Source organism: Marmota monax, unplaced genomic scaffold (genome assembly GCF_021218885.2).
Source record: "Marmota monax isolate L192 unplaced genomic scaffold, Marmota_monax_Labrador192_F-V1.1 WCK01_AAM20220418_F8-fsc00123, whole genome shotgun sequence".
NCBI lineage: Eukaryota > Metazoa > Chordata > Mammalia > Rodentia > Sciuridae > Marmota > Marmota monax.
Window position 1 is genome coordinate 1014928 of NW_026692159.1, and position 18512 is coordinate 1033439.

An 18512-nucleotide genomic window follows, 5' to 3' on the forward strand; every position below is an offset into this window, starting at 1 on the left:
AACTGGGATGCCACACTCCAAAGGTGTTTAGTATAAGATAATAGAGGTTAAGAGACTTACTCAACACCAAAATATGAACTGTAGTTACTATATTTACTTTATTCTGTTGAATTTCCTGTCTGATGGGAACTCTGATAGTTGTCTGCTTTTCTTTGGGAACTTGAAGACAGGTTGGTTTTGCCATCAAATCGACATCTTTAAATTATCTGTCCTTAATTTCCTGTCATTTTGTTTTTAATTGTCTGCTTCAGAGTTCATGTAACAATTTGCATGTCTACTAAATTCTTACCTTTAGTGACACACACGTATGCATACAGAATCTCTCTCTTTAGGATTCTATGTATGCCTGTTTTTTTTTTTTTTTAATTTTACCAGGCAATAACCTATGGACAGTTATGGATATGACACAATTACTGGGTGGAAGATCCAACTTGTATTAGTTTTCAATGGTTCTGAACACAGAGAAGAGAGAAAGTAGGTTTTGGCCTGTTCCTATATTGTTCCTGAAACTAAAGAAAGAAAAATTAAGAAGAATGGATCCACAGGCATGGCCAAGGGGTTATGAGATCATGAGAATGCTATGAATTAGATTTTTTTTTTAAGTCTGACGATTGGAGCCATCTTATTTAATGTTTTAAGGCCATGGAAATTTTTCTGAAAAGGGAACAAGGGTTATTTGTTATCTTTGCAGCAAAATATCACAACACGTGGAATTGTTCCTACATCAAAGAAGGAGAAGTTCTGTTTAGTCATAGGAAGGAACTTTTTTTGCTTGTTGTGATAAATTGCCAAAATGGGTATCAAAGGGTTACGTGACTTATCTGTTTCTTATAGAGCTCTCAAGAAAGGATAGTAACTACTGATCTGTGGTGGATCATACATTTTACCAAAGCTAAGAAAACGAGATCTCTCAAGCTTCATATAGCTCTTCATCTCTACTATTTATATGATGGCTTCTAAATTCTCCATTAGTAGTATCACATAAAACCTTCTCTGTGAAGAGAGACTTTATAGGTGATTTTTCTAGATCTTTTGTACCTTAGCTGTATCTCAAGTAGACAATGACACAAATAATATTATTTGTATTCATTTCTTTGCACAATGCATAAAAATTAGAGGTGTTTTCAAATCTGTTTTATGTCATTTGTTGGACTTAATTAACCTAAACTCTGAACTAATAATAGTTCAGCACTTCACCCCCGTGACTGCAATAATTATTAATTGCAAGGAGAAATTACAACAGTAGAGATATTGGTTTAATAATAACTTGTAGTTCTTTACAGAAACCCAGAGAGTCCATAGAGATTCTCTCTCCACCTCCCTAAAGTCATAAAATGACACTAGGAAAGAAGCTGTAGTTTAAAGAAATTTAAATTAGCTCTGGCGAATAGCAGAAATATAATTGTAGGTAGGCCAAAACAAACAAAAAATAAAATAAAGCCAAGATGTTTGAGGAAGAAGAGGCTTTTCCCTTATATTTAGATAGCTTTCAAAAGACCTTACCAGCTTGTGGGAACTGTGATGCCATTGTAGTAGTGTTTGAAGGGACTTGCTCATTTTAAAGATCATGCCATACATCAAAGAAAAAGGAAAGTGGCAACCCCTGTCTAAGTACTCTGAAAGGAGGCTACCATCAGAAAGGAAACATTGGGCAGAGCTTGAGTAGATTGTAGGATCTTTTAGGGCAGAAAAATTTACCCAGAGAGGATTATAGGAAAGAAACATAATGCTTAAGTTATAGCTTGGGCAAAGCCTAATTCAGAGGATAAGACTATAGGCAACAAGGCTGCATTAGTGTTTCTAGAGGCAGGTGGCTTCATTCACCTATCACTTACCTCCATGCATTGAAGTGGCTAAGAACTAGTGATTCAGTCTTGATGAAGATAGTGTTCCTGTCCTAGAAGTTCTCAAAGACTAGGTAAGTGGGTCAGGGACTGCCTAGTTAGTAGACTATTATGGTTTATATATGAGGTGTCCCCCAAAAGCTTACATGTGCGACAATGCAAGAAGGTTTAGAGGCGAAATGATTGGGTTATTAGAGCCTAACCTTATCAGTGCTTTAATCCCCTGATCAGGATCAACTGGGTGGTAACTGTAGACAAGTAGGGTATGACTGGAGGAGGTGGGTCATTGGGACTGAGCCTTTGGGGTATATATTTTGTTCCTGGCGAGCCAAGCTTACTCTCTCTGCTTCCTGACTGTCACATTCTAAGCTGCTTTTCTCCTCCGTACCTTCCAACATGATGTTCTGCCTCATCTCGGGCCCAGAGCAATGGAGTTGACCATTTGTGGACTGAGACCTTTGAAACTGTGAGCCCCAAATAAACTTTTCCTCCTCTAATTTGGTTCTTGTCAGGTCTTTTGGTCACAGCAGTGAAAAAGCTGACTAAAACACAGGCTATAAAAAAAAAATGGAGCTGATTAGGTTTTGTGGGATGAGAAATATGGAGGCAGGGAACTGAGTGCAGAGAGAGAGAAGGCACTTCACCAAGGACTGGGCAGGGTGAAACAGACGTTCAAAGGGATTTTGGAGTGTCTGCTCTTTTGTACACTCCTTGACACAAGCTGTCTGTGTTAGGATGACTAAGAAGTATTGAATGAATTTTAATTTTCTTTAATGTTCACTTCTTTTTTACATTTAAGTTAAAATTCTCTTTTGCAATGCACCATTGCCACACACACAGAAAGGCAAATTCCTCAAACTCCTTATTCAATAGGTAATTTCTTACTTGAATGAGATGGTGTCAAATGGAACACATTTGTTCATTCAAAAAAAAATTATATGTTAATGCCTCAAGGAGAATTCAAGAAAGAATTCACCAGACAAAACTTGGAAAATATTCCACCGAGGCCCACTGAGCTGCCCTTGCCAAGACAAAGGACAGGTAATTTGCTGTGACTAATTGAAAAACATAAAGAACATTAATATGAAAAATGAAAGCATAATCCGTGGTATAACAGGCAGTGAAACCATTCGCATAATTGATTATTCTTCAAGGTAACATGTTCCTTTCTTCACTTTAGGAATCTTTTTCCTTTGATCTAATCTGTTTGAAAAGCCTGCTAAAGTGACATCTCTCAAAAGGTCACAGGCACAGTAATCTCTATCCTAGTGGTCCAGATAGGAATGATGGCATGCTTAACAATTTGGGAGAAAAATTATCGAAGAAAGTATTTAGAGACCTTGATATTGCTCTAGTTTCCAGCTGAGTATCTTGAGACATAATGTTCAGAAAACCACGATTAGTGGGTTTTGATTTGAAAATTAATAGCAGAGGACCTTAGGCTCAGTCTTAGCTCCACTGCATATCAGCTCTGGGAACCTGGGCAAGTTGCTTAATTCCATATGATTTTCAGTTTCTTCATCAGTTAAATGGGGACAGTAAATCTCCTTGTTGCACTGTGGTGAAAACCAAATGAAAGAGCACTGGTGAAGGCATAATGAAGACCAGAAACATTGAAGATTGAAGGATTATTAGGATAATCCTGAATACTGTCTTTGTTGTTAGGTTAGGCTGTTTGAACTTAAAATGAATCATTTTTCACATGCTGTTCTCGAAGTTGAAAGCAGAATTCAGTAAATGCTGTCACTTTGCAATATGGAAGGCTTTGATCTTCTGAAGATGGGCAGTTCCATGGTAATGCTAAGTCTGCTATAGGAGCTTCTGGAATGCTCTCCCCACCCTCCCCTGAGGTTTTGAGTAATAAAACATAGGAATGGGTAAAGAGAACAATGGGGAAAACATAGGAGCCATTGTGTGCTGACAGGGCAAGGCAAAGTGCTTTTTATATTTAATATGTAGGGTGTGACAGCACATTAGTGACTGACTGATATCCTTACCTCACCCTATACAATCATGCAGGGACAAGCTACTTCAAAGTCTAGAAGGTGGCATATTGTGGCATGCTAAGAGCAGGGGGTCATGGGCAGAAAAACCTGGCTTTAGATCCTGGCTCTGCCATTTAATAGGCATGTGACCTATAGCAAGTTACTTAAAATCTCTGAACCTGAGTTTCCACATCAGGTAAGTGGATGAGGATAGTACTCACTCATTTAGCGCTGTTGCAAGGATTGAATTAGTGAAGATATGTGAAGAGCCTAAGATCTTTGGTGCTCAACAAACTTTAACATTTTTGTTATTATCTAGCAGCTGGGAGGGAAGGGCCAGTAGAAGATTGTTTGGGGTGAGGACCATCACAAAGCACTGGGAAGTTAAGAGTAAAGTGAGGGGGGGTGGGGCTGGGGTTGTGGCTCAGCGGTAGAGTGCTCATTTAGCACATGCAAGGCCCTGGGTTCTATCCTCAGCACCACATAAAAATGAATAAATAAAATAAGGGTATTATGACCAACTACAGTTAAAAATTATATATATATATATATATATATATATATATATATATATATTTTCCCCCTTAAAAAGAGTAAAGGGGCTTCAGGAGCATTAGACATGGCATTTCAAAGTGTCTGTCTGGCATCATGCAGTCCCATTTCAGAACCCAGCTCCTCCAGCTCTATGTGACCTTAGTTTGTGATGTTTCACTTTGAACTATGGGGATCAAATTAATTGCTATTTCACAGGTTGTTTTGAAGGATCAATGACACGATGCATATGAAATAGAGAGGAAGATTGTCCCAATAAAGTGTGTGCCTATAATGACTATCTTAAGTAACCTCCTGTCCTTTACACCCTTCTTCATCCCTGGGAAGAACTGTGACTTCCTAGAGAGCCAGGCCTCAGGAGCTAAGCCCTGTTGAATTAGAGTTAGTGCAGATGTGAAAGTCAAGTTGCGTTCTTCAGTGCCCTATCTTTGAAGGTTAGGTCTCCTCACAAGCCAGAGATGTCACACATTTGTGATCAACTCATCAAAGGTGGCAAACCAATTTAGTGGGGGAAAAGTATGTTTTTTTGTTTTTTTCAACAATCTGTATGCTGGATCACCTGGATCGCCATATAGGAAAATAGTGAACATGATCTTTTACCTTGAGCCATATACAGTGGTCAGCCCCAAATGGATAATGAAGGTACATGGTACTCTGAAACATTTGGAAGAAAGAATAGAAGAAAATCTCTGAAACTTTGGGGTACACAAAAGTTTTGCAGAGAGAACCATGATAAAACAGAAGTTTGAAAAATGAAAATTTGTTGTCAAAACTTAAAAAAAACTGTTAAGGATAAATAACTTTTATACTTCATTAATAAGAAAACAGAACAATCAACAAAATTGAGGAAAAATATTTGAACCAAGATTTCACAAAAGAAGAAATGAGTGATGCCATCTGGGATGAAGTTAAGAGGGGCGTTGTCTGAGCTCCCTAATACCAGTCATGCTAGTAATGGAGGACATGGGCAGGAAGAGAGGGCAGCCCTATTTCTTTCCAGCATCCTTTTGAAATGCCAGATTCGTGTGACCCCCATAGACCTCCAGGAGCCGAATCCGATGCAATCACACAAGAGTCTTTATTGCAAGCTCGAGCCTGGACTCACAACCGTTTCTGACACAACATCACATCACACAGCAAATCATTCCGTACCATGAGAAAATCAAACAACAACTCTTTTTTTTTTTTCAACTATTATTTTATTTTATTTTTTTTTTGCTTTTTTTTTTTTTTAATTTTTTATTGTTGGCTGTTCAAAACATTACATAGTTCTTGATATATCATATTTCACAATTTGATTCAAGTGGGTTATGAGCTCCCATTTTTACCCCATATACAGATTGCAGAATCACATCAGTTACACATCCATTGATTTACATATTGCCATACTAGTGTCTGTTGTATTCTGCTGCCTTTCCTATCCTCTACTATCCCCCCTCCCCTCGCCTCCCCTCCCCTCCCCTCCCCTCCCCTCCCCTCCCCTCTTCTCTCTCTGCTCCCTCTACTGACATTCGTTTGTCCCCCTTATATTATTTTTCCCCTTCCCCTCACTTCCTCTTGTATGTACTTTTGTATAACTCTGAGGGTCTCCTTCCATTTCCATGCATTTTCCCTTCTCTCTCCCTTTCCCTCCCACCTCTCATCCCTGTTTAATGTTAATCTTCTTCTCATGCTCTTCGACCCTAGTCTGTTCTTAGTTACTCTCCTTATATCAAAGAAGATATTTGGCATTTGTTTTTTAGGGATTGGCTAGCTTCACTTAGCATAATCTGCTCTAATGCCATCCATTTCCCTGTAAATTCTATGATTTTGTCATTTTTTAATGCAGAGTAATACTCCATTGTGTATAAATGCCACATTTTTTTTATCCATTCATCCATTGAAGGGCATCTAGGTTGGTTCCACAGTCTAGCTATTGTGAATTGTGCTGCTATGAACATCGATGTAGCAGTGTCCCTGTAGCATGCTCTTTTTAGGTCTTTAGGGAATAGACCGAGAAGGGGAATAGCTGGGTCAAATGGTGGCTCCATTCCCAGCTTTCCAAGAAATCTCCATACTGCTTTCCAAATTGATTAGCACACTCACTGGCGGGAACAAGTTGGGTAGGGGTGATTGGTTAGTACAAGAGGGGGATTCGTTTGAACTGATGTTAATCTGTGAGGTGTGTACGTACTAAACTACATGGTTTCCTAACATGTTCTCACTCACGGAGACTACTGGGGGGTCATCTAGCATCCCGGGCATTTTCCCTGTTTCATGCTGATTGGTGGTTGCTAGGGGGTTGCTACAGGTCCTTACCTAGCATAAAACTGAGTCAGGGACACCTGACTCTCCTGTTATTTATAGACAAACAACTCAGCAGGGTGGCTATGTGCCTAGGAGCAAGGACAAGGGTCACGCCCAGTCCCTCTGGACAGGCCTTGAGGTAGAAGCTGTTTTTCTCAAAATGGAGTCACATCAGTTTCTCACTTACTGATACATTTCCATTTTCAAAATTTTCCTTATCTCATTCTCCCATGGTGAAAAGGCTATAGAGGGTCAAGGCCAGTGGCTTTTGTGCGTCCTCAGGTCATTCAGCTAGTTCTGCATGGGACCAGAAGCCAATGCCAGCCTTCCCAATTCCCTGGGTGCAGACTCCTTCACTGAACCATACAAACTGATCAGCCAGGGCGTGGGGGACTGGGGGGCTTTGAGCCTGGTTAGTTTCCTTTTCTTCTCACCTTCAAGTTGAAGTGTTTGGTATTTGAGAACTTGAAGCCCAGCAGAGGCAGAGCTGCATTTATATTCAATATTTGTTTTCAAAGTAGATTTGCAGTGTCACCTTACTGAGATCTAGTGGCTGTTTCTATTCCACCCTGAGTGGCCAAATTGTATGGCACCTCAGTCAAAAGATGGGTCATCAACACAGGCACTTGGCTACCACAATCAAGGCATCAATTGATACTGCTATAACAGGTTTTCAAGCTGATGTTTGTTTCCAGATGATATTTGAAAAGTTTGGTGAAAGTTCCTCCTCTTGCCAGTCTGAAAAAAAGATGTGTCTCTCAAGAACTTTCCAGAATCATCTACTACTTAGTAACTGTGTGAACTTGGATGGTCACATCCCTCTCTGGAACTTTGTTTCCTCATGAGTAAAACTGGGGATTGAACTAGTTGATCTCTGAGGGCCCTTCAGCTTTGACAGTTTCTATACTCTAGTTCCAGTGCCTTAACATTCAAATGCTGCCAGCATATATTGTGAGATATATTTATATTTGTGCTGTTGATTTGCAGTCTCTGGGATTTCACTGCCTTGTTTATTGCTTCCTTGTTGCTGCTGTGCTGGTTTGAGCTTGAGATGCTATGCCCTGTGCATAATTTGCCTGCTTATGACCTTGCTGTTTGTTCCCTGCAGACGGTGTCATGTTTGAAAGGTGAAGGCAAAAGTATTGCATGCAGGAGCTGAGCCACAGATCCACCCCTTTTTGTCATTAAAGCTACAGCTATGTGTTTCTTCGGTTTCTCGTCCTCTGCCCTCCTTCTAGTGTTGTTTCATTGCTACATTTGGGTTTTATGATTACATCTGCAATAGCAGGCACAGATGTTTTTCTCACTCAATTGTATGGTTAATGGTGAAATGGATTTTTCGAGCAGATGCTCGCATGTGGGTGCTATCCTTTTCTCTCCTGACACATTTTCTACACAAACAGCAGATTGTGTGTCTGGTATGCTTTAAGCCTCGCAAGAGGAGAATTCAAGCTGAATAACACTGGGCTGATTTTCAAGCTTCTAAAAAACATAATGTAGGCACTCAACTTGACAAACTCTTCAGAGCACCCCTGCAGCCCCGATCGAGACCTGCATCTCTAGCGTTTGCCAGCTAGTCTGGAGGAGATGGAGAGTTAGCAGCGTTTCTCTCGTGAAGGGCCACCAAAGGAAGGGGAAATGACATCAGATTCAATTTTCAAAAGCTGGACTCGATTGCTCTGTCACTTGGGGTTCTGAGACCCGAGGCATGTAATTTAACCTCTGTGTCTACATGTGTGAGATGAAGTGATGATACAAAGCTGGTAAAGATCATTGAGATAATTGCCAAATTGCAGAGGTCCCTGCTTAAGTCTAATCCGTGTCCACTCCTGGGTATATAAGGCTAATTGGACCTGATGGGCCACAAGTCCATTTGCATGAAGGACTGAGAAGCCTCCAAGGAGCGAGGCAGAGCTGTGCAAGGATTAGGAGCTTGGGCTATAGCCCAGGGTTTCTCAACCTTGGAACTATTGACATTTTTGGCCAGGTAATTGTTTTTTATGGACGGCTGTCCTGTGCACTGTGGAATGTTTAGCAGCATCTCTGGCCTCAACCCACTAGATGTCAGTAGTGCACCCCCTCTAGTTGTGACAACTAAAAATACCTCCAGGCATTGTTAAATGTGCTTGTGGGGAGGAGTGGTCAGCAATAACCTGTGATGGAGAACTGGCTTTAAATTCTAACCTGACTCCTTCCCCAGGGTCATGTAGCTAGTAACTGTGCTTCTATTTGTTCATCTGAAAAATGGAAGTCCTAGGAACTTTTCAGAAATAACTGTTGAGAGGTTCCAGTGACAGGTGAGTACAAACTTTGGCACCTAGTGATACTACCTCCCTACCACCAGAAGGCCTTTGCTCATTCATTCATCCTTGGCTAGAGCACACTCTTGCTCCTAGTCCTTCCCTCTGTCTAGTTAACTCAGACTCAGTCTTCAGATCTCAGCTCAAGTGCCATTTTCACAAAGAACCTCGGCTGGACCCCACAAACTAACAGAGACCCAAAGTGCTCCTCGCATTTGTTTAGATCAGACATTCAAGCACTTGGATGGTCATATCACTAAGGTGTGTTGCACTAAAAATCAGTACTATGTCTGTGTCCTTCAATATCGCATCACCAGAACTCAGGAAAGGCTTAGAAGGGAACATGCATTCAGTAAAAATCTTATGGAAAGAAAGGAAGAGGGAAGAAATGAAGAGCTCAAAACAGAACTGCAATGTCCTTATACTTTAAATCCTCCAAGGAAGGGATCTAGACCACTAACCTTATTAGCCTAGTGAATGATTACAGTGACAATAAGATTGTAATGGTTTTAGGGCCAATCTGTCACTGAAAACTCTCTCAGCCTATTCCCCATAGAGCTTATGGAGTTCAGTGGGCTCAATAAATATGGCTCCCTTATTTTCCACCAGAATTTGGAATTACCAAGGTCAGATGGATGGAGATCAACAATAGCTTTTTCCTTTTTTTGTACTGGGGATTGAACCCAGGGGCACTTAACCACTGAGCCACATCCCCAGCTGCCCCCTTTTTAAATATTTTATTAAAGACAGGGTCTTGCTGAGTTGCTTAGGGCCCTGCTAAGTTGCTGAGGCTGGCTTTGAACTCACAATCCTGTTACAGCCTCCCGAGTTGTTGGGATTATACTATTGTGCTACCACGTCTGGCGACAATAGTATTTCTTATTCTAAAAAAAATCTGGGTTTCCAGAAAGTTTTTTAGGTATGTAAAATAAATGAACCTCTACCTCAAAATTAGCTAGACTTACCTAGTTATAGGCAGCTGAAAAGATCCTTCCAATGTGGACTTGCACCTTGAAGCTTGTGGTTTGCATAAAATAAGGCTACATGCTTCCTCTTTGTAAGGCCTGTCCCCAAGGGAGAAGTAGCAAGTGTGGAGCTTAGTGAAGATGTGCCTTTAAACAAAGACCAGTAATGTTAATCTAGTGTGGATTCTTTCAGTTGGAAACATGATTTCAAGGGAAAGGATCTCCATTCCTGCCAACATATTTAAGTCTGGGTCTAAGGGAAAGAGTTCTGGGAGTCGACTCCATTTAGTGAATAGATATTTTACCAAAGATCCTATATCAGTTCCCAAGCAGCATTGCTATGGGACTTTCCTTATGGATCTGAAGGTTGGACAGTGTCTTCCCCATTTTTGCCACAGAATACTGCAGTTTAAGTCCCTTGAGGGACCACCCAGTGCATTGATCCCAGCAGGAGTTTCTAAGGGAGATGGCAGCTCCCATAGAAACGGCAGAGGAGCCCACCAAAAGTAGATGTGTATTATGGTTTAGATACGAGATGTTCGCAAAAAGCTCTTGGGTTAATGAGGGGATATTCAGAGGTGGAATGGTTAGATTATGGGAGCGGGAACCTAATCAGTCCATCCTAGTTTGAATAGACTAACTGGGTGGTAACTGTAGGCAGGTGGGACATAGCTAGAGGGACATAGTTGGAGGAGGTGGCTTACTGGGGGCATGTCCTGGGAGGGTCAGTCTTCCTTGTGGTCCTTCCCTTTGTGCTCTCTTTGCTTCCTGGCCACTGAGAGCAGAGTAGCTCTCCACCATGTCCTTCCATGATAATGCTCTGTCTCACCTCAAGTCCAGAGCAATGGAGTAGGCCTTCTATGGACTGAGGCCTCTGAAACTGTGAGCCAGAATAAACTTTTGCTTGTCTAAGCTGTTCATGTCATTTATTTCGGTCATAATGATGCACAACTGACTAACACAAAATGCTGGGTAGATGAAGCAGTATTTAATGTAAGTCTTCCATATTGGAAGAGGCCAGACTTAGCTGGCCATTTGCATAGGCTGGTGATATAAAGATCAATGAAACAGTGAACACACATGTATTTTAAATTGTGACCTATATAATTCAGGGAAGTTTCTATACAAGTGAAACACTTTGGAAACCAGAAGTCATTCAAAGGCTATTAAATTTTTTTCCATTCATGGTTTCATTTGTTGCATTTATTATTTTATTAGTGAATTATAATTATCTATAATGGGGGGGGAGGGTTTGTTGTAATGTATTTATACATGCACATAAGATAATTTGGTCAATTTCATTCCCCTATACTTCCCCTCCTTCCTCCCCTGGTCCCTTTCTTCTACCCAATAGTCTTCTGTTTTCATGAGATCTCTCTCTTTTTTTTATTCCTTTGTTCTCTCTAGCTTCCACATATGAGAGAAATCACACAATCTTTGACTTATTTTACTTGGCATGGTGCTCTCCAGTTCTATCCATTGCTAAGTAAAAGGCCATAGTATGTATATATACCACATTTTTAAAAATCCTTTCATCTGTTGATGGATACCTAGGCCAGTTCTATAACTTGACTCTTGTGACTTGTGCTGCTATAAGCATTGGTTTGCATGTGTTGCTGTAGTATGCTGATTTCAGTTCCTTTGGGTAAATACCAAGGAGTGGGGTAGCTGGATCATGGCAGGTTCTACTCCTAGTCTTTTCAGGAATGTCCATACTGATTTACTTAATGGTTGTACTAATCCTACCAACAGCGTATAAGTGTTTCCTTTTCCCTGAATCCTCACCAACATTTATTACTACTTTTATTCTTAAGATTGCTATTCTAACTGGAATGGGATGAAATCTCAGTGTAGTTTTGATTTGCATTTCCCTGATTGTTAATCATTTGTTGCACTTCTATTGTATTTTTAAGACTTCAAGTATTCATGATATTTTGTTGCCTATTTGCTGTGGAATGGCTACATTTTAGGCTCAAGACAGATGGGTAGGTTGAAATGGGAGCATGGTGACAAAATAAAATGATCAATATCAGTACTTCTGCAGTGAAGCCTTAGTATTCCTGTACTTTCAGGTTCTTTAAATGTTTATTTATTAGTTAATTTATTCATTGAGCCTAACTTACTACTTACTGCATGGGAATTTACTTCCTCCATTTGAAAGTTGAGAATAATGCCAGTCTTTATTAATTATCTGATTTAAATCCTTATAATGATATCATGCACATGTTTCAATTTTCTTTTTTTTTTCTTGGTACTGAGTTTGAACCCAGGGGTGCTCTGCCACTGAGTTACATCTCTAGCCCCTTTTTATTTTCATTTCGAGACAGGGTCTTGCTAAGTTGCTGAGGCTAGTCTTGAACTTGTGATCTTTCTGCTTCAGCCTCTTGAGTCACTGGAATTACAGTCATGCACCAATGCACCTAGCTCAATTTTGTTTTTCTTTCATAAACATTATCACCACCTTTATATCATACAGCATACATCTTTGTATATGTTCTGTCGTCTTCCATTGCCAGAATTAAGCTCTATGAGATACATCTTTGAGACTTGATCTTATAAATTTCTGCTTGGAAGTGCCCAATAATTATTGGTTGAATGAATTATGAATACTCAATGAATGCTGTTTGTCTTAAGCTTCAGATAGTATTATTTTCTAATTTTCTTTTCTACTTGAATGACCAATAGGACCTTAACCTTAAATCCCAAATTGAACCTTTGGTTTCCCTTGTATCTCCATTCTTCCAATGATGAATGAGCTATGGTCGATGTTCTGTATTCTAGGAAATGGCAACTCCATCCTTCAAATTCCTCTGACCAGCACATTTAGCATCATATTTAAATTCTCTTCCCCTTATGCCTCATTTTCAACCTTACAGAAAGTTATATTCCTTATATCTTCAAAATAATCTTGGCAACTCCAATTGGCACTGGCTTAATCCAAGTCACTAATATTTCAGAAAATTGCTTCCAACCTTACCAACTAATTCTGGTTTCCATACTACATATTTACTTTTTAAAATATAAATATGAGCCGAGTGTGATGGTACATGCCTATAATCCCAGTGGTCTGAGAGGCTGAGGTAGGAGGACTTCACCAATTTACCGAGACCCTGTCTCTAAATAAAATATGCAAAAAGGGCTGGGGATGTGGCTTAGTGGTTAAGTGCCCTTGGGTTTAATCTCCTGGGACTCCCCCCATATATATATCTCCACTTTGCATCTCTGCTCAAATATCCTGAAAAATTCCCATATTAACTGTACTTGAAATGTTATCCCTTCACTTTATTTCTTTATGGTACTTGGATTATTATAACATATAGTTCTACCCAGTAGAATATGAACTCAAAGCTGCTTTTGTATTTTTTTTTTTGCAGCAAATATCCTCGATGCTAGAACAGCAGATGGCAACAGTGACAAATGGTGTCTTGCGTATCTGCGAGTATGTCTTCGTGAATGTGAGGCCAAATCAGCATGAGGTTATTTGTGAGTGCAAGTTCATATGATCATGTGAGTATGTATGTGTAGGAATGTGTACATGTATGTATGTGAGTTCTAATGTTGGAGAACATGGAAGAGCATTTGTGAGTATGTAAGCACGGGAATGTGTGTGAATGAATGTGGTGAAGATGTGTAATCAAATGTGAGAGTTCGTGTGCCTGAAAGTGTGTTCGTCAGTGTGTGTAAGAAGTATGAGTATGATGTTGTGTGTGTGTATATGTGTGTCAGGGTGTTGATGAATGTGTATGAGTGTTTATTAATATGTGAGTGTGAGTGCAGGCATGTGTAACTGGCTCTGAGTCCACCTCAGATCCTTATGTAGTCACCTCATACCCAGAAGTCGCTGGGGAAAAGATTCACCATTGTTTCTCAAAATAGGCTTCTCCTTTACTCTCCATCTTCAGGAAAAGTGTCATCAGCCATCTTATCACCCAAGCAGAGATATAGGAATTGTGCCAACGTCATTTCTCTTCCTTATCCCACATATCACCAAAGTTTACATCAATCCTGACTTTTGTATTTTCACTCAGATTCTGAGTTGAGGCCCTTTCTTCTTTCACCCATGAAAGCCTCCTGGCTGGACATCTTGCTTCTTGTCTTGAGACACTGGCTTAAGGTCATTTCAGAACAACTCACGAAAGTCTTGGAATTTCAGTTAGAAATCCATAAATACTGCTCTACGATGCTGTTAGGGTGATTCCTATGCTGGTTGGAGGTTTGATGAAGTATATACACTCTGAGGCTTTTTCTTTCTTTGTGTGTGGTGGGGGGGGCAATTACTGGGAATTGAACTCAGGGGCACTCAACCACTGAGCCACATCCCCAGCCCTGTTTTTTTTTAGAGATAGGGTCTCACTGAGTTGCTTAACACCTCGCTGTTGCTGAGGCTGCCTTTGAACTCATGACCCTTCCCCGTAGCCTCCAGAGCTGCTGGAATTTCAGGTGTATTCCACCACACCCGGTTCTCTGAGGCCCTTTCTAACACTTGAAAATCTATAATTCTTTGATCCAATTGTAACAAACTGTCCCTACAAATTGTTCTATCATCAATGTAATCTTCAATAACAACTTGATTGAGTTTGCTCATTAGCATTGATCACGTGAATAAATGGGGCTACTTAGTGGGTACTAGAGATTTCTGCCAAATCCCTTATCAAGTGGGGACACAATGCAAATCACAAGGAGAATCAGAGGCATTCATTGGTGTATGTTCTTCTCCCACATCTGACCTGGTGTGGGATACTAAGATATCTCATGTTGTACTTACACCTTAGAAATCTTAGTTTTTAACTGAAGGTTCTTAGTCATACGTCACAATCCCTAATTTATGACCACAAAAGAATTTTGTCCGTAACAGATACTCAGTCTCTCCATTCATTCAATAAACTATTAAACAACCAATGACTTTTTATTTAGTTCTACCAAGGTTGCTAGGTGCTGTAGAAAACATTCTTTGTATTAATATCATTTAGTTTTCAAAATAGCCCTGTTACATCAGGTGCAAAGCGTGAGCCCCACAGGTCTTAAGTGCTATGTCCAGACTCACACAGTAAGCAGTACAGTTGGGATTTGAACCTAGCTCTGTCTGGCTTAAAAGCACGTGGTTTAACAGCCACCTCAATATGTGTGTAGTCATCAGAGGGGAACTGTCTTACTTTCCCACATTGCCTGGGAACCCACAATCCTTCACTAGTTCTATGTATGTGTGTGTGTATATATATATATATATATATATACACACACACTAGTTGTATGTATGTATGTATGTATCTATCTATCTATCTATATATATATATGTGTGTGTGTGTGTGTGTGTGTGTGTGTGTGTGTATATTTGGTACCAGGATTGAACCCAGGGATGCTTAAATTCTGAGCCATAGCTCCAGCCCTTTTTATATATTTTATTTAGAGACAGGGTCTTGTGAAGTTGCTTAGGACCTTGCTCAGTTGCTGAGGCTGGCTTTGAACTCTCCCATCCTCCTGCCTCAGAGCTGCTGGGATTACAGGTGTGCTTCTCCGCTATTCAATATTTTCCAGTGGCATTCTACCATATATGGAATAAAACTCATACTCCTTAGCCTAGCCTCCCACATATAGCATTATCTGGCCTCCTCCTTCTCTCTAAATTCATTTATTACCACTGCCTTCCTTTATCATATTGCTTTTCTCTGTTCCTAGAATATCTCAAGCTTATTCATTCTGGCAGAAGCTCTTCATGTAGATATTTCCACGGGTCATGCAGGTCTTACTTTGTTACTACCACAGAGTGGCCCTCCCTCATCATCCTAGTTTTTGACTTTTATCATAAATCCCTCTTTATTTTATACATACCACTTACCAATAGCTGAAATGATCTTGTCTCTTTTACAACACAGTCCCCTAGAGGGTAGAGACTTTGTTTTTCTTGTTTACTTATGTTTCTTCACTGCCTAGATCAGTGCCTTAGCATTTAGTGAATGTGTGAATTGAATGAATGAACTCTAAAACAACTTGCAGTTTGAAGGAAGTCCTTATTGGAAGTTTTTTTTTTCCTCCCTGAAGATGTTGGAAAAATCTTTATGTAGGTTTTGTGTGTACCAGGACTTTGCTAGAGAATTCCTGATACAATGTAAGCACCATCATCTGTGTGTTGTTGATTTCTAGGATTCCTGGATTGTAGTAGGTGCTCAATAAATATTTTCTGAGTAAATGAATGGCATCTGATACAAAGTGTGAATTAAAAATATTTGGAGAACTCTTAAGAACTTAACACATATCACAGATATTGGGGGTGAATGGTTTGCATTTTTTCCCTTCCCAGGTTCCATGTTTTTCCTCCCTCAATAAATATTTGTTCTGCAGGAGGGAGAACTCTCTGGAGATAGCAGCAAATATTGTCACAGGGGAATGCCTTTGAGGCAAGACATAATATATACAGTGAGATTTCTGTGAGCCAAAGGCCACTGAGATCTACCTCTGACCATAGAGGGAGTAGAGTAGGGTGGGGTGCATTTTAGAGTCCTGGAAAGTGCCATTTTCCACCCTTTACTAAGGTCTTCCCAGGTACACACATATACCCAGCAGCCATGCCAGGATGGGCTTTGCCTGCTGGGCTTAGAACTCTCTGGCACCATCACCTCTGCACAGGCCAAGATTCTCTGATGCCTGGACTGAAGGTGGAGTTGACTGCATTCAGAATGGTGATCATCAAGAAGGCAAATAACAGTGAAGACTGGGGAAGATGCGGGGGAAAGGCCTCTTCTACACTGTAAGAGGGAATGTAAATTGGGATAGCCACTACAGAAATCACTATGGCAGATCCTCAGAAAACTAAACACCAAATAACAACTTCACCACAACTTCAGATAACCAATGTATGTTATCAGCCTAGGTGTCCATCAGCAGATAAGTGGATAAAGAAAATGTGGTATATAAAGGACTTAAAATCAGCATACTAGGGGCTGGGGATATGGCTTAGTTGATAGAGTGCTTGCCTCATATGCACAAGGCCCTGGGTTCAATCCCCAGCACCAAAAAAATCAGCATACTACAGTGACCCAACCACATCAATGTTTACAGCAGCTCAATTCACAATAGCTAAACTCTGGAACCAGCCTAGGTATCCTTCAACAGATGAGTGGATAAAGAAAATGTGATATACACACACATACACAATGGAATATCACTCAGGCATAAAGAAGAATGAAACTATGAAATTTGCCAGTAAATGGATGGATCTGGAGACTAACATGCTAAGTGAAATAAGCCAATCCCCCCAAACCAAAGGCTGAATGTTCTATGTGATATGTGCATGCTAATACACAATAAAGGCAGGTAGGGGAGATAGTTCATTGGATTAGCCAAAGGAAAATGAAGGGAAGGGAGGGGGGATGGGAACAAGAAAGACTACAGAACAAATTGGACATAACTCTCCTATGTTTATATATGAATATATGACCAGTGAAACTCCACTGATTTAATTTGATTTTTTCCCTCTACTATCTCTAAGAGCAATTTTAGTTGTGAAAATACTCTATGGAGGCAACAGCTCCTGAATTCATTGCAGTCTTTGGAGAGACAGATTGTTATTAACTGACCATAAAGAGATATATGTTTGATTTCTCGTGTGCTCATAACAAACATGTTTGGATGGTAGTTAAATAATTTTGTAAGTTAATAAACTGAGGTTTAGTTTACCCTGCTTTTGGTAAATTACCAAATTCACAGCCTACAGAGGCTGGTGTGTGTGTGGGGGTGTGTGTGCATTTTAACATTATGTATAATAACAAGAATGGGAAGTTATACTCCATGTATGTATGATATATCAAAATACATTCTACTCTTATGTATACCTAAACAGAACAAATGGAAAAAAAAAAAAAAAATATATATATATATATATATATATATATATATAAATATAAATAAAAAAAATATATATATATATATAAATTACACTCAACTGTCATGTATATCTAAATAGAAAAAAGTAAAAGAAATGGGGTATATATGCACAATGGAGTTTTTATACAGCCATAAAGAAAAATGAAATTATGTCATTTGTAGGAAAACATGTGAAATGGGAGAGTATGATGGTAGGTGAAATAAGCCATACTCAAACAGACAAGAATCATTTTTTTCCCTTATATGTGGAGGTTATAGGAATAAAAAGAAAAACAAGTGACATTATGAAAGTAGAAGGAAGTTAGACTATTAGGGTAGAAGAGGGGGATCTAGGGGAGGGAGGATGGAAGGTAAGGGGAAGTATTGGGAAGTGAAATCAAATTTTATATGCATGTATCAGTATGCCACAGTGAAACCCACCATTGTGTATAGTTAATTTATACTAATAAAATATTTTTTTCATTCTGTCAAGGACCTAATTTGCACCAGTAATATTATAATATAACTAAATAGCCTAACTTGTTGAAAATATTACTAAGCAGAACTTCTTTAGTAGTCAAGCTCATTTTATACCTTTGTCAGGCAGGTAGTAAGAAAATGGGTGGGATATCAGAATCATACTGTTCCATGCCATAGACCTTTACTCCACATCTAACAGGGAGAGAAATAAAGGGATGAAGTTGGATAAAAGATCTAGTA

At 39.7% G+C, this 18512-nt stretch overlaps 1 long non-coding RNA gene across 2 annotated transcripts in view; it reads left to right on the forward strand.

The window, feature by feature from the left end:
- LOC124076320 (uncharacterized) overlaps positions 1 to 18512 on the forward strand; it is a 153863-nt gene that overhangs the window by 29294 nt on the left and 106057 nt on the right. The window contains exon 2 of one of the 2 annotated variants that reach the window (XR_009224692.1): positions 13307 to 13439. The exons of the other annotated variant lie outside the window; for it this stretch is intronic. This is a non-coding gene — a long non-coding RNA (uncharacterized LOC124076320). The remainder of the gene's footprint in view (positions 1 to 13306; positions 13440 to 18512) is intronic. 2 annotated transcript variants of the gene reach the window in all.